Below are 9,799 nucleotides of genomic sequence, written 5' to 3'. Positions count from 1 at the left end.
GGGGTGCTGGTTAGTGCATGTGGAGGGAGATCTCTCTCCTACCAGAGCTCCGCATATGTTGTGATCACCAGCTGATTAACATGGGCTCTGACCACAGTTCTTGTTTTCATATGGCTCCAGAACCCAGGGAGTGAGTGCCACTGCTATTCATCCTATTCTTCCCATCCCCCCATTCTCCCCCTTCTGAATTCAGCAGCATGGGAAAAGAGTTCCAGTAGTGGAAAAAGGAGACAAGGAGCAGTAGCAGTGCTGTAAGGGCAGCTATATTGCTTCATTTCTGGGATTTGGTACATGCTGAATGGGTGATGTAGGCCTTTGTGTTAAGTTTGAGTCCAGTTAGCTTACATTATAGTGGCTTTAGTACATCTTTGGCTGTGTTAAATTAAGCCAAGTTAGCACAAGTGAGGCTAAAGCAAATAGCATAAAAGGAATTGAGTCACAAGTGAGAGAACATTCTAGGAAAGGCTACCTCAGCTACATTAGTGAAGATCAGCGTGTTCCAGCCTGGCCACAATATGAGACAAAAACAGTTCATTTCTGACCATATTTGTTTTGTTTTGATCAAATAACATTGCAAACCTTATTTGAGAAAGGGGATACACGCGGGGGGGGAGGGGGCTTACTATTCTGCGATACGTTCCTCTTGCTGAAGATCCCATCTGTTGATGTAATGAAGATCCAACACTTCTTAGAACTTAACCTCCAAATATGGGTAATGTCTCCCTAACAGAGTTGCCACCACTTAGAAATTCTTAGGATTTTAAGATGTAGTGATTTTAAGTTGTAAGACTGCTTCTTTCTGTTTGGATTGTAAAGGTGTATGTAGAGATATATTGTGTTATTCTTTATTTGTTAGCAATATTCATAATTTGAAAATTTTAATAAAGTTTGCTTTTCCATTGACTCCACTGCAAGTCTTACTTTACTGAGAAAAGAGTCTGTCAAAAGTAACCCTCAGATTCCTTAATCTTTTCCAGGGGTCAGCAGTGGGCTGTGTCTTGGTGTCATTCTCAGATACAGCACATTGGTGGTACAGATCTCCCCCTAATATCTGTTCAGTACCTTCCAGACTAGAGACAAAAATTACACATAAACTGATATAAGTGATCAGAAACCAGTTCAAATCTGTAACACAACAGAAGTTCAGTGTACATAAACCACTTTCAAAATGGTTGAAATCAGTCATGAGTGACTGGTGCCTCCTGACTCTGGGGGTACACCCACAGAAGCTGCCAATGGTGGCAGCCCTGTCAGAGGGGCACCAGCCCTAGTGACAGCATCAGTGTCAACTGTAAGGAGGGGTACCAGACCCATCAGGGGAGGCACCCTCATACACCCCGTGTACCCCCTATCAGTCATCTATGAAAGCAGTTTAAGATCAACCTGGATGGATGTAGTATCAGACTTAACTGATTTAGGTTAAATCAGTTTAGCAAACTTCTCTCCCAGATCCCCTCCAGATTCAATTTAACTCTCAGTTCCTCAGCATCCCATGATGTTTTGCACCCCCCTGCAACCTCCCCCCACCTCAGGGGAAGGTTAGCTTTGGCCCAAGCTGTTTTCTCCAGCTAAGCAGGGAGGTGTGCTCTAGCACCCCTCACCCCCCCTGCCCTGCCAGCTTTTGCTTTGGCCACTGCAAGCATATGGCTGCATTTCTGGAATCAAAAGTGAATGTCTGTTCACTTGCTTGTTGGTTCAATCTGTGCAGCTTAGACTAACCTGCAAAGATTGAATCAATTTAGCCTCAGGCTTTTTGGCTGTCTGTTCTTAGCCCAATGTCAGTTCCAAATGTTTTATATAAATGTTTTGCAGAGTAAAATACACCACCTCTCTGGATTAGTATATAGACCAGTAGCTCCTATTGTTGGGCACTTTTCATTTAATGTGCCTCAGTGACTAACAAAGAAAGTATCTAAAATTGTCAATTCCTTTTACAGTAACAGCAAAATGATAACAATAAATGAAAATTATACAAAGAAAACATTGAGAACCATGATATATACGTAACGTTGTTCCTCTGGGGAGGATGTCCCATAAACCAGAGATGCACAGTCCTGGAGAACTCCTAGCATTCATAGAAAATTAGGGTTGGAAGGGACCTCAGGAGGTCATCTAATCCAACTCCCTGCTCCAAGCAGGACCACCCCCAAGTTCAAATCTGTATTCTGAGTCCATGAAAGGGAAACAGCTATTCCTGGACACCTTGACTCTGGTTTCAGGTCTTATTGCTCTATAAAAAACAAAGAGTAATCAGATAAGCTTCCTGCTGTGGTAATTCCATGGCAGAAAACTGGTCCCCTGTTCACAAATGCTTCTGGCAGAACTGAGCATATCAAGGACTCCACTGTACTTAAAGAAACTGTTTGCTAGCATCATATTTCCTCCCGCAGGTATGCGTGGCACATCCAGCAGGGCTGCCAGCTATCAACATTGCCCCACTAAGCATGTTCAAGAAGGTCTCACTGACCTTCCTAAGATGGATGCAGTATCTACCCATCATTCTACTGAACATGTTTGTTGGTTTAGAAATGGTATTTAAAGGGCTGTTTTTAGGGAATTGGCTTATAGGTATATGTATTATAAGGGGTCAAGATGGGCAGCAGGGGTTAAACGAATTGCTAAAGAGCTTGGGAGACACACACACAGCTTCTCATGGCCATGGAAGTAGATGGGCAGTCTAGCACAGCAAGGCCAATGGAAGGACACAGCCTGAGAATGAAGGCGGGCATGCCATAACATGAGATCACAGCCTTCAAGGCTGTTGTCTAATAGGTTGTCTAATACAACAAGGCCAACAAAGACACATATTCTAGGAAACAGCCTGGGAACCAAAAAAGTATGTACCATACTGTCCCATAACACAAGATAAGTGACACCAGCAACCATGCCTCCAAGAGCAGGGGGGCCTAAGTCCTGGTTTTGGGGGAACAGCCCAAATTAGGAGAAGGCCCAGAAGTCTACGTGGATGTGTGACCACAGAGAGTCAACCAACCAGAGATAGCCATGGATGAACAGTCATCAGGAGTCATCAAGGGGGAAGGAGAATACAAAAGCAGAGAATTGAGATTAACAAAGGGTCCTTCCCTTTGTCTTGTCTGTCCCTCCTGTTGTCCTCCCTCTCCTCCCTGAGAGGGGTCCCCATCTCTATCCCCTGGGAAGGGTTCCCAAGGCCACCATGGACAGAGGGCACACACCAGCAGCCCATCTCATCCACCCCACTGGAGGGGGGGCTGTGGGCCTTTGGCATCCCACCTCCAGACTGCTGACACCTAAGAGAGAAAGCCTCAGAATGGAGCCTGCATCCTGATCAGATGTACTTTGACTCTCATGACAGCCCTAGGATTGGTAGATATAAAATTGTTTCATTTTTTGTATTGTTGCTTTTTTGTTCTTACTCTGTATCAGTAAATTTGCCTATTATCGACTGGCAGATGTTGTGGTCAGTCTGAGGGTTGTGCGTGCCCGGAACAAAGGTACAAGTGCTTGGTCCAAATCCAGTGTCAACAATGCTCAGGTTCTGTTTTGAAAAGTTTCCTCAGACAGTACAAGGGGGTTATTTTTACAAGCCAGTTTAAATTATGACCTGACAAGGGCTGTGACAAGACAGATGATAGGGACAGGCTCAGTGAGATGTGGCTACATAGTGGAGCTATTTCACCTCTTTCCATGGCATAGTTATTGAAAGGCTCAGTGTTAGCAATCAGCAGTAAACCTTGGCATACCCTAGAAAGAGTATTTTGCTTTCCATGGCAAGTAAATGTTATACATATTTATGTGAAGTATATTTAATACTTCACATTTCATATTTCACATTTCATAGAAAATGATTTTCATGTATGTGTACAACTGAAATTCTGGCCCAATTTTAACCAGACATTACCAGAATTCTGCCATTCTTAGATATGACTTTTATATGACTTTTTCTTAGCTATGACCTACCATGTGACATATAGTTACTTAATCTTTATTTTGTAACATATAAAGATTGGAGCTTAAACTTTGAAACTTAGTTGACTTCTCATAAAACACCATTAAACTATCCAACACTAAATATATATACTAACATTTTTCCCAATTAATTGTCTATTTCTATTTGCTATAATCAGACTGATCATTTTTTGAAGGATGTCCCGTTAAAACCTCTCTAGATATGCCATGAACAAAACTATACTGTTATAATAGTTATCTTTGCATATCATTGTTCATTACAATGTGAATGGATTTAAGGTTAAAGTGCAAAGAGCACTACAGAATCACAACAGCCAGTTGTAATGAAAGATGCCCCACAGAATTATAGGAAGATGTTATTTGGTACATTTACATTAGGGCAAATAAATATTGTTACAAGTAAACCATGGATACTTTAATGCACACTCAGAATCAGTTTCAGTTTTTAAGGTCAAGTCTAGAAAAGTCTGCACAGTAAACTTTATCTAATTTGAAGATGGGGGTGTTGAACCAATCTAACTTAGATTTGTAGAAGTATCTTCCTAGTGAAAAACATTTCAAGCATGTGGTTAAACCAAGGATCTTTAATTCCATCTGGAAATTTATTGGTAGCCACTTCAAATGAGAAGAAAGCCACTTCAAATTCTAGTGCAGTGGCATAATATGCTCCCCATGAGATGCACAATATATTAATGGACAGCCATATTCTGTATTCATTTTAGTGTCTAGTGGTCTCACTGTTTCACCTCAGGCAAAGTGCATTACAGCCATTGTAGACCTTAGTCATGAGAAGGAATCTTTCTGGCTTGCATTCTCGTAGCTTTCGTAGGTTTTTAGTTGTGTTAATTTTAAGCTAGGTCATGTTAGCATAAATGAGGCTGAGGAGGGTCATAGGCATGACAGAACCATAGGCAAGAGAAGCTTCTTGAAATGACTAGTCAGTCTTTGACTAGGACATCAGATGACTAGGACATCAGATCTTGATTATGAGTTCATGTCAGTGCATTCTAGCTTAACCAACAAGATAACATTTCTCTGACCGTATTTGTCAGTATCTATCAAGTAATGTTATAAGCCTTTGTTTGAGGAAGAGATAAAGAGGGGCTCGATGATCTGAGATGGGTTCCTCTGGCATCCTATGCTATGGTTCCTGCCTGAAGATATAATTCAGCATCTCTTAGAACTGAGTCTCTGAATTTGGGTAAGATCTCCCTACCAGGCTAGCCACTAAGCCTGTGCGAAGTGGCTAGTATTCTCTTTGGATTCAGATTCAGCTGATTCGGGGGACAGTGATTCAATTCGGTGATTCAAATCACTGTTCTGAATTGATTCAGCCAAATCCAATTTGGAGATTTGGCTGCCACCAAATGAGCCAAATCTCCGAATCAAGCAGGGCCTATCCCCCACCCACTCTCTCCCAGTCCCATCAATGGCTGTCCTGCTCAGCCCCAGCATCCTGTCACTTTAAAAAAAAACAACCCACACTCACTGGCTGCTTCCAGGCAGGGTGGGGGCAATGCCCACTTTTCACCACTGCCCTGTGCTGCATGGGGGGCTCTGCCACGAGCCCCCAGAAGCCCTGATGGCCACTGCAGCAGCCAGTGAATTTGGGGCTTTTTTTTTTTTTTTAAAGAGCTAGGACGGTGGGGCTGGGCAAAGCAGCCATTGACAGGGCTGGGAGAATGGGTGGGGGGCACTCAGAGGGGCTACGGAAGCAAGCAGGGGATGGGGCCTGGTGGGGCTCCCCCATGTTTCCCTCCCCCCTCCTGGAGCCCCTCCACCACTTACTGGCACGGAGTCCGGGTTCAGCTCCCTGCAGCGGCAAGTGGGGACTGCCTGAATCTCTCCGAATCTTTTCCAAATTGAGTCAGAGAGCTTTGAATTGATTCGGATCTTTTTATTGGTCTCCCAATTCGATTTGGAGATTCAGTCGCCAAATGGGGCCGAATCTCCTCGGAACTGAACCAGCACCCGAAGCTTCGCACAGCCCTACTGGCCACCTGTTACCAATTTGTTGAATTTTTGGTTGTAGAGATTCTAAATTGTAAGACTGCATAATTATGCTTGGATCATAAAAGTAGATCTAGATATGTATTATGTTATTCTAGAAAAATTCGTAATGGAAAATTCTCATAGTTTCTGCATCACTTCATTGAAGGACTGAGGCTGCATAAGAACAGAAGCTGCCAAAAGAAACCTTAAGACTCCCAAATCTACTCTAAGTGTCAACAATATCCAATCTTAAGATGTCAAAAGCCTAGACAATGGTAGTGGTGTCCATTTCAAGGAGAAAGATTCATAGTCTTCTTATCTTGTACAAATGGAAAAAAATGGCAGTTTGAGCCACAGCTGACTCAGTCATTTAGGAGTGCCTCAGGAACTAATGTCACATAAACTACATTGCTATGTTACACACAGCAGTCAGACATCTTCAATCTGGGTACTATAACGTATTTTGCCAACTCTTCTGCATACATATCAAAGCATGTGCTTGGGCTCTTGGCTGAATCTGGGCCACCAAATAAAGCTACAAAAATGTTTCAGGTGCTGTGATAGTTTCAGGCCATATAAACAGATCCTTTTCATCCTTTGTTGCCACTTCTTTCTTTATGTATTCTTTCCCAGAGAAAATCATAGTTATCATTCTCTTTGAGCTCTTTAGTGACCATTTGCACACAGTCATAACTACATGAGTTTGTGTTTGCTGGCTTGAGGATAATATTTTCTCAGGCCATAGCTGAAATGCTAATCCATATAGTACATCTGTCACCTGCAAGGTGGATTATTGTAATTCCTTTCTGGTGTCTACCTGATTGTAAAACTTCACAAGTTCTGTTTTACATAAAATACAGCAGCTGACATGCTTATTCATCTTAAACCAAATTAGCATATCACTCTGGTCTTTTGATCCATGCTATGGCTGCCAGTTAGAGTAGTGCTTCATTTCTATAAAACCTGGCATGAATTGATGCATTATGATGGATTTCAACCACAAGTATTAGCACAGGCTTATAGTTTAGACTGTAAAATATGGCCTTGCCCCTTCTTCACTCCAGGTTGCCTTTCCCTGAGTCTCAAGTCAATGTGTTAATGCTTTAACAGTAGTGATTAAAATTCATTAACACAATCACAGATATTGAGGATGTTACTGGCTTCCAAGGTCATCTCAGTTGAAGTGATATATGTAGCAATGCAATATCTGGTATTGTGTCCACTCACCAAAGAATGTCATATTAAATAGCTTTGTTTTTAAAGGCTTTATAGATTAATTGAACTCCCCTGCTTTTCTTTTAGGTTGAAGTTTCCCCACACACTCCTTAGATTAGTGGTTTTCAGCTGGGATACTACAGCATGCTGGGGCACCATGGGGCAATCTGCCAGCAGATGCTGGCAGGTGAAACTGCTGTTGCAACTGCCGCACAAAGGCATGCCTGCCTGCATTACATTATGCATGCAAGCACATTGTTTCTGTTGCAGTTCTTTCCAATGCAACTCCGATGTGTCTCTTGAAAATAGAGGCACATGGGGAAGTTTCACCTGCCCTACACCTCTCTTTCTGGGACATGTCCTGCAAGGTCAAACTGAGGACTGTAGCAAGGGAACATGCTGCTGCCATAACCACTTCTTGACCTGGCTCTGCTAGAGGAGCACTGTACAGCTCCACCTGTTGGCAGCACAACACTCTGATGAGAACCATGGATTTAGGTAACTGGGAGGAAGGAAGAGGGGATGGGGATATCCTGTCTCTTGTTATGCCCTTTTAAATACTTTTTTAAAAACAGCAAAGTTATCCATGGTAGAAACCTATTACATGAAGAGTTTGGTTCTCTGTGTGCTACCACTTTGCATTTCATGATTTTGTTTAGAGTGGTTGGAGACAAGACAAATGGCGCTGGTTTGTACTGGCATGGCAGCTTTGAAGGTTCCATGTAAAAAGTCTGCATCTCTATAATTTACAAGCATGATCCTAGGTTTTACAGGTTCTTTTTACTAATAAAATAGAGTGCGTCAGAGCCCTAGTGTAAAACAACAAAACAAGTTTATACCTTTCAAAGACTGCTGTGAGGTACGCCTTTGTATGGCAAAAACAGTAAGTAAGACTTGGGTTGCTTGAAAATTTATAGGGCCTCATGTAGTACAACAGTGGTTCTCAGTTGGGGTGCCACAAAATTTTAAAAAATTATGGAGGGGTGCCCTTCCTTTAAAAAGGTGGAGAACCACTGCCTTAGTAGTGAAAATGTGTCATAGCCTCCCAACCTCCCTCTCAGTACCACCACCACCCACCCCAAGTGCAGCCCAGCCCAGCCCAGCCCAGCCCAGCCCCACCACCACCCAACATGAGTGCAGTCTGGCCCAGCCTCCCCCACCAGGAGGAGTCTGAGGCAGTCCCCGGCCCAGCCCACAGCAGCAGCCCACCCCGCCCCACGCAGATCCAGGGGCACACACCCCTCATGCCCTCCTGGGGTACATGCAGTGGTGGAAGCCCCTCCCCACCACCCCTGAATGAGCCATGGCTCCATCCCATGCCCTGGCCTACCCTGGCTGGGCACCTGTCCCAGCCCCTGCCTTAGCGGCAGCCCCACTCCCCTCCCCACCACAAAAAAATCAATGTCCACAGGCTTGCTACTTAGTACTTTGTAGAAGACTGGTTGTTATTTTCTCTCCTTTCTAGTACTGCGTAAGAGACGATTGCTATTGTTTTGTACCATATGAAGCAATAAATGGCTGCAGAAAATTATTATAAAGCAAAGTGAAGTTTCAGCATGACATCTATCTCAAAAGCTGCTTTTGCAAGTGTACTATAATGCATTAGAGAATATTCTTATTATTCAAAACTACCATAAAAAAGAAAAATCCATTGTTTCCTTATGAATGTGTGGACTACTGTGTTGCAGCTGGACCTACTGATCTGCAAAATAGTAGCAAGAAGTGGAAGGGTATAACTTACTAAAAGACCCTAAAATAAAAAGGTAATACTCTGCTATCAGATTGACCCACATTCTGCATATATTTAGTCTCAAGTAAGGGTTTTCATTATGATCCTTTATAAGTATAATTAGACCTCTTCCTGCCTTCTGGGAGAAACCTGTTATTGCATAACCCAACTATTTGGGCAATGAATAAAATAGTTACAGTGATCTGCAACCCTTCCTTTGACATTATGGGGAAAGGAGTGCTGCTTCCTGACCTCAGGGCTGCAGTAACTTCTACAACTGTTGTTTGTCCCTACAGGAGACATAGTTTAACTCAGCATCACTTTTTTTCAGAACTTGCTTACAGATCCACCAAGCACATTCCTACACATAAGAAAATATGAATGTATTCTATGTCACTTCATCTCACACAGTATCTTGTTCCTGACAATGGCAAGTAGCAGATGCCTTAGAGGAAAAGTATAAAAAACAAGACATGTGTAGAGTCATTCACCCCCTACCACCATCAAGAGGTTACATCCCTAATTGGTGTGTGTATTAGCTCTTGATGGGGATTCACTGAAATGCACTGAAAAGAAAGAAGAGCTGAAGAAGCAGTGTTAAAAAGAAATGAGCAAGGCGATTTAAACATACAATTAGATGTGCTAGACTGAGAGGAAGAGATGAAGAAAAAGATACAGCAAGGTGTACAATAAAATAAACACTAATGAGATGAAGGGGGGGGGGAAAGAGGAGACCAAAAAACAAGGGAGATATATTGAACTAGATATTTTCAATGATCAAATATGGCATTTAAAAACGTTTTATTTTATAGGGATGATTACTGGTAACTGCACAGGAAACATTTATAGAAAGCTTGATGCCAAAATATCACAACAGGTGCTTCAAAAGGCCTAGGATATCCAACTCTGTCTGTT

This window comes from Gavialis gangeticus, unplaced genomic scaffold, assembly GCF_001723915.1.
Source record: "Gavialis gangeticus isolate Ggan-Ray unplaced genomic scaffold, GavGan_comp1, whole genome shotgun sequence".
Taxonomy (NCBI): domain Eukaryota; kingdom Metazoa; phylum Chordata; order Crocodylia; family Gavialidae; genus Gavialis; species Gavialis gangeticus.
Note: the sequence above shows the minus strand (reverse complement) of the source record.